Raw genomic sequence first — 7,951 nt, forward strand, 5'->3', positions numbered from 1 at the left:
CAGACAGCGACAACACTTTCTCTACAGTTGTTTGTATGGATCCTCTCTCATGGAGAACTGCTTGAAGACACAGATTCAGTAGGAACGTCTTCTCTCTTTCTCCTCTTTATGTTATCCTTCAGTGGAAGAAATCTGTTAAAAGATTTTATGAAGGTTAAAGATAAATGATTCAATCATTCTACCCTGAAACTTAACCATTAGGGAGTAGATGTTGTGTGGACCTGGGAAGAGGGTAATGTATGCCTAACGAAAACAAAGAGTCTCAATTAACTCATGTTTGAACCGACCCGGCTGTAACTCTGGTGAGACAGGAGACAGAGCTCTCGTATCTGGGGAGATTGAAACTGTCAGCTGAGTGGTAATAAACTGTGGTGGGACATCAGGAGAAAAAGAGAGAATCAAATGTTAGTGTGTATGTATGTGCGTAGGTTAAGAGAATATTATATAAGGAACGTCTTTGTATATGCACAGCAGAGCTCTCGCTAATAAACTTGGATTTGATCAATTGTGAGCTGGGAATTCTGTCTGTTTAATTTAAGACCAGAACTTTACAACCTCTGGGTTGCAGACCGATTAACATAATTTAAATTTATGAATTACAAAAATCTATAACAAAATCTGAACAAACAGTTTAAAACAGAGATGATAAACAGGTGAGTGACGAGGACTGATATGAGTAACAGGGTTGGGGAACTGAAAACTAATAGCACCACATGACTCCATCTTTTAAAACAATACAACTATGAATTGGAATTTTAGAGTTTCTACAGCTTCTTCATATGTTAATGTATTAACAAGATAAAGACAGTGTAAAACATGAATACTATCTACACCAGGTCAGTGATATATGGACTCTTGTTGGATAAACTCACTCACCTCAGCTGTGAGATGTAGGGCAGACACTGAAGGAAACTCCTCACTTCACTCTTTTCATCTGACCAGTCCTTCAGCTCTACTGGTTTCTTCTCTAGTTGGAGTTTCAACACTTCTAGGAGGAGGGAGGCCTTTCTCTCTGAGAGGTCTATGGACCAGACTGCATAAGCTGACTGGTAAAGTGGCTTCAAGGATGGAAGGATACTCCTGGCTGTTTGATTCCTATTATACTTCACATGAGAGTACAGATCCAGCAGGATGTCATATCTCTCAGTTTGATACACAGAGAACAGTGACAGCAGTGTGTTCACAGTTCTCTGGAATGTTTCTCTGTGATCTAGTGCTGCTTGTAGACACAAATCTAGTAGGACTGCTTTCTCTTCTGTCTTCAGTCTTTCAGGGGATCCTCTCTGATGTTGTAGAGGGGTAAACCTGTGACCCATAAAACACAAGAACGTCTGTTCAGAAGCAGGGAGAATGTGACTGCGGCCTCTTTTACAGACTGAATACTGTTGTCATGTGTGTCTCTTGTGTTGTTGTAATGTCTTCTTTAAAAAATACTACCATACTAGACTGCAGACTTTACTGTAGTGTTTTGGATACTTTATTGTAGTATTCTATAGTAAAGTGAAAGTATTTGTTCATGTGGGCAGTGAAGTGTGTTCTCAATCAGGGACAGCTGTCTACCGTTGTCTCTGATTAGGAATCATACTTAGGCAGCATGTTTTCCCACCTTAGGTTGTGGGATGTTGTTTTTTGTTCTGTGACATTTTGTTTGTTGTTTTAGTGAGAAATAAAGATCATGAACACGCTGTGTTACGAAACAGCCCTATCTGGTGCAACAAACACAGAGACAGGAACAATCACCCACAAAACCCAACACCAAACAGGCTCCCTAAATATGGTTCCCAATCAGAGACAATGACTAACACCTGCCTCTGATTGAGAACCATATCAGGCCAAACACAGAAACAGACAAACTAGACACACAACATAGAATGCCCACTCAGATCACACCCTGACAAAAACAAAACATAGAAACATACAAAGCAAACTATGGTCAGGGTGTGACACGCTGCACCTTGGTCCACTTCTTCCGACGAGCGATACAAGTCCAGGCATTTATATATCTATTGTAGTCATACTTTAAAAGCCTTTTCAAAATCGACATACTACACTATAACAACAGAAACAGACATACTGCACTACACTATAACAACAGAAACAGACATACTGCACTACACTATAACAACAGAAACAGACATACTGCACTACACTATAACAACAGAAACAGACATACTGCACTACAACAACAGAAACAGACATACTGCACTACACTATAACAACAGAAACAGACATACTGCACTACAACAACAGAAACAGACATACTGCACTACAACAACAGAAACAGACATACTGCACTACAACAACAGAAACAGACATACTGCACTACAACAACAGAAACAGACATACTGCACTACTATAACAACAGAAACAGACATACTGTACTACAACAACGAAACAGACACTACACTATAACAACAGAAACAGACATACTGTACTACACAACAACAACAACAGAAACAGACATGCTGCACTACACTATAACAACAGAAACAGACATCTATTGCACTACACTATAACAACAGAAACAGACATACTGCACTACAACAACAGAAACAGACATACTGCACTACAACAACAAAACAGACATACTGCACTACAACAACAGAACAGACATACTGCTACAACAGAAACAGACATACTGCACTATACACTATACAACAACAGAAACAGACATACTGCACTAACAACAGAAACACTATAACAACAGAAACAGACATGCACTACAACAACAGAAACAGACATACACTATAACAACAGAAACAGACATACTGCACTACACTATAACAACAGAAACAGACATACTGCACTACAACAACAGAAACAGACACTATAACAACAGAAACAGACATACTGCACTACACTATAACAACAGAAACAGACACTGCACTACACTATAACAACAGAAACAGACATACTGCACTACACTATAACAACAGAAACAGACATACTGCACTACAACAACAGAAACAGACATACTGCACTACACTATAACAACAGAAACAGACATACTGCACTACAACAACAGAAACAGACATACTGCACTACACTATAACAACAGAAACAGACATACTGCACTATAACAACAGAAACAGACATACTGCACTGCACTATAACAACAGAAACAGACATACTGCACTACACTATAACAACAGAAACAGACATACTGCACTATAACAACAGAAACAGACATACTGCACTACACTATAACAACAGAAACAGACATACTAACAACAGAAACAGACACTGCACTACAACAACAGAAACAGACATACTGAAACAGACTACACTATAACAACAGAAACAGACATACTGCACTACACTATAACAACAGAAACAGACATACTGCACTACAACAACAGAAACAGACATACTACAACAACAGAAACAGACATACTGCACTACAACAACAGAAACAGACATAACAATAGAAACAGACATACTGCACTACTATAACAACAGAAACAGACATACTGCACTACACTATAACAACAGAAACAGACATACTGCACTACAACAACAGAAACAGACATACTGCACTACAACAACAGAAACAGACTACACTACAACAACAGAAACAGACATACTGCACTACTATAACAACAGAAACAGACATACTATAACAACAGAAACAGACATACTGCAACTATAACAACAGAAACAGACATACTGCACTATAACAACAGAAACAGACATACTGCACTACACTATAACAACAGAAACAGACATACTGCACTATAACAACAGAAACAGACATACTGCACTACACTATAACAACAGAAACAGACATACTGCACTATAACAACAGAAACAGACATACTGCACTACACTATAACAACAGAAACAGACATACTGCACTACAACAACAGAAACAGACATACTGCACTACACTATAACAACAGAAACAGACATACTGCACTACAACAACAGAAACAGGACACTACTAACAACAGAAACAGACATACTGCACTACACTATAACAACAGAAACAGAAATACTGCACTATAACAACAGAAACAGACATACTGCACTACACTATAACAACAGAAACAGACATACTGCACTACAACAACAGAAACAGACATACTGCACTAACAACAGAAACAGACATACTGCACTACAACAACAGAAACAGACACTACACTACAACAAGCAGAAACAGACACTGCACAACAACAACAGAAACAGACATACTGCACTACACTATAACAACAGAAACAGACATACTGCACTACACTATAACAACAGAAACAGACAACTGCACTAACAACGAAACAGACATAACTACACTATAACAACAGAAACAGACATACTGCACTATAACAACAGAAACAGACATACTGCACTACACTATAACAACAGAAACAGACATACTGCACTACACAACAACAGAAACAGAAACAACAGACATACTGCACTATAACAACAGAAACAGACATACTGCACTACACTATAACAACAGAAACAGACATACTGCACTACAACAACAGAAACAGACATACTGCACTACAACAACAGAAACAGACATACTGCAACTATAACAACAGAAACAGACATACTGCACTACAACAACAGAAACAGACATACTGCACTACAACAACATAAACAGACATACTGCACTACAACAACAAACAGACATACTGCACTACAACAACAGAAACAGACATACTGCACTACAACAACAGAAACTACACTATAACAACAGAAACAGACATACTGCACTACAACAACAGAAACAGACTGCACTACAACAACATAAACAGACATACTGCACTACAACAACTGCACTACAACAACAGAAACAGACAACTGCACTACAACAAAAGAAACAGAAATACTGCACTACAACAACAGAAACAGACAACTGCACTGCACTACAACAACATAAACATACATACTGCACTACAACAACAGAAACAGACATACTGCACTACACTATAACAACAGAAACATACATACTGCACTACAACAACAGAAACAGACATACTGCACTGCACTACAACAACATAAACATACATACTGCACTACAACAACAGAAACAGACATACTGCACTACACTATAACAACAGAAACAGACATACTGCACTACACTATAACAACAGAAACAGACATGCACTACACTATAACAACAGAAACAGACATACTGCACTACAACAACAGAAACAGACATACTGCACTACACTATAACAACAGAAACAGACATACTGCACTACACTATAACAACAGAAACAGACATACTGCACTACAACAACAGAAACAGACATACTGCACTACACTATAACAACAGAAACAGACATACTGCACTACAACAACAGAAACAGACATACTACACTACAACAACAGAAACATACATATGCACTGCACTACAACAACAGAAACAGACATACTGCACTACACTATAACAACAGAAACAGACATACTGCACTGCACTATAACAACAGAAACAGACATACTGCACTACAACAACAGAAACAGACATACTGCACTACAACAACAGAAACAGACATACTGCACTACACTATAACAACAGAAACAGACATACTGCACTATAACAACAGAAACAGACATACTGCACTATAACAACAAAAACAGACATACTGCACTACACTATAACAACAGAAACAGACATACTGCACTACAACAACAGAAACAGACATACTGCACTGCACTATAACAACAGAAACAGACATACTGCACTGCACTATAACAACAGAAACAGACATACTGCACTATAACAACAGAAACAGACATACTGCACTATAACAACAGAAACAGACATACTGCACTACACTACAACAACAACAGAAACAGACATACTGCACTACACTATAACAACAGAAACAGACATACTGCACTACACTATAACAACAGAAACAGACACATGGTGCTGGATGATACTGATCACTGACCGATATGGTGCTGGATGATACTGATCACTGACCGATATGGTGCTGGATGATACTGATCACTGACCGATATGGTTGCTGGATGATACTGATCACTGACCGATATGGTGCTGGATGATACTGATCACTGACCGATATGGTGCTGGATGATACTGATCACTGACCGATATGGTGCTGGATGATACTGATCACTGACCGATATGGTGCTGGATGATACTGATCACTGACCGATATGGTGCTGGATGATACTGACCGATATGGTGCTGGATGATACTGATCACTGACCGATATGGTGCTGGATGATACTGATCACTGACGATTATGGTGCTGGATGATACTGATCACTGACCGATATGGTGCTGGATGATACTGATCACTGACCGATATGGTGCTGGATGATACTGACTGATATGGTGCTGGATAATACTGACCGATATGCTGCTGGATGATACTGATCTCTGACCGATATGGTGCTGGATGATACTGATCACTGACCGATATGGTGCTGGATGATACTGACCGATATGGTGCTGGATGATACTGATCACTGACCGATATGGTGCTGGATGATACTGATCACTGACCGATATGGTGCTGGATGATACTGACCGATATGGTGCTGGATGATACTGATCACTGACCGATATGGTGCTGGATGATACTGATCGCTGACCGATATGGTGCTGGATGATACTGATCACTGACCGATATGTTGTTGGATGATACTGACCGATATGGTGCTGGATGAGACTGATCACTGACCGATATGGTGCTGATGATACTGATCACTGACCGATATGGTGCTGGATGATACTGACCGATATGCTGCTGGATGATACTGACGCTGACCGATATGGTGCTGGATGATACTGATCACTGACCGATATGGTGCTGGATGATTGACCGATATGGTGCTGGATGATACTGACCGATATGGTGCTGGATGTACTGACCGATATGGTGCTGGATGATACTGACCGATATGGTGCTGGATGATACTGACCGATATGGTGCTGGATGATACTGACCGATATGGTGCTGGATGATACTGATCTCTGATCGATATGGTGCTGGATGATACTGATCACTGACCGATATGGTGCTGGATGATACTGATCTCGATCGATATGGTGCTGGATGATACTGACCGATATGGTGCTGGATGATACTGACCGATATGGTGCTGGATGATACTGACCGATATGGTGCTGGATGATACTGACCGATATGGTGCTGATGATACTGATCACTGACCGATATGGTGCTGGATGATACTGATAACTGACCGATATGGTGCTGGATGATACTGATCTCTGATCGATATGGTGCTGGATGATACTGATCGCTGACCGATATGGTGCTGTATTATTGACTGTATGTTTGTTTTACTCCATGTGTAACTCTGTGTCGTTGTATGTGTCGAACTGCTTTGCTTTATCTTGGCCAGGTCGCAATTGTAAATGAGAACTTGTTCTCAACTTGCTTACCTGGTTAAATAAAGGTGAAATAAAAAAATAAATAAAATCTCTGATCGATATGGTGCTGGATGATACTGATCACTGACCGATATGGTGCTGGATGATACTGATCGCTGACCGATATGGTGCTGATGATACTGATCGATATGGTGCTGATCGATATGGTGCTGGATGATACTGATCACTGACCGATATGGTGCTGGATGATACTGATCACTGACCGGTATGGTGCTGGATGATACTGACCTGAGTTTGTTGATATTTGGTAGACACTTTAAGATGGTTTTGCTGAGAGCTTTACTGAGAACAGTTCTCTGATCCCAGTGTGCCACAGAGATTAACCCTCTCTAGACTCTGTGTCATCACTTCTTCTCACTCTCTCAAACACTCGTCCTTCACCCCTGACTGGAAGGTAACTCATTTCCACAGAGACTAAGTAAGCTGGTGAAGTCCATCTCCCCTCACTGCTCAGCAAGTTTCCCCAGAGTTGACACAACATTGAGGGGTCAGATGAATCATCAGAGGATGGTCTTTAAAAGAGAATAGATTATAAATTAGATTATACAGATT

The 7,951-nt window shown here is 40.0% G+C and overlaps 1 long non-coding RNA gene across 1 annotated transcript; it reads right to left on the reverse strand.

The window, feature by feature from the left end:
- Nucleotides 1-90: 90 nt before the first annotated feature.
- LOC135568168 (uncharacterized) lies at nt 91-7,708 on the reverse strand. The gene is made up of 3 exons (XR_010462518.1): nt 7,628-7,708; nt 877-1,305; nt 91-132 (listed from the first exon to the last, which is right to left on the reverse strand). It is a non-coding gene; the product is annotated as an uncharacterized LOC135568168 (long non-coding RNA).
- Nucleotides 7,709-7,951: the final 243 nt, after the last annotated feature.

The sequence above is a fragment of the Oncorhynchus nerka genome, unplaced genomic scaffold, assembly GCF_034236695.1.
Source record: "Oncorhynchus nerka isolate Pitt River unplaced genomic scaffold, Oner_Uvic_2.0 unplaced_scaffold_1655, whole genome shotgun sequence".
Lineage (NCBI taxonomy): Eukaryota > Metazoa > Chordata > Actinopteri > Salmoniformes > Salmonidae > Oncorhynchus > Oncorhynchus nerka.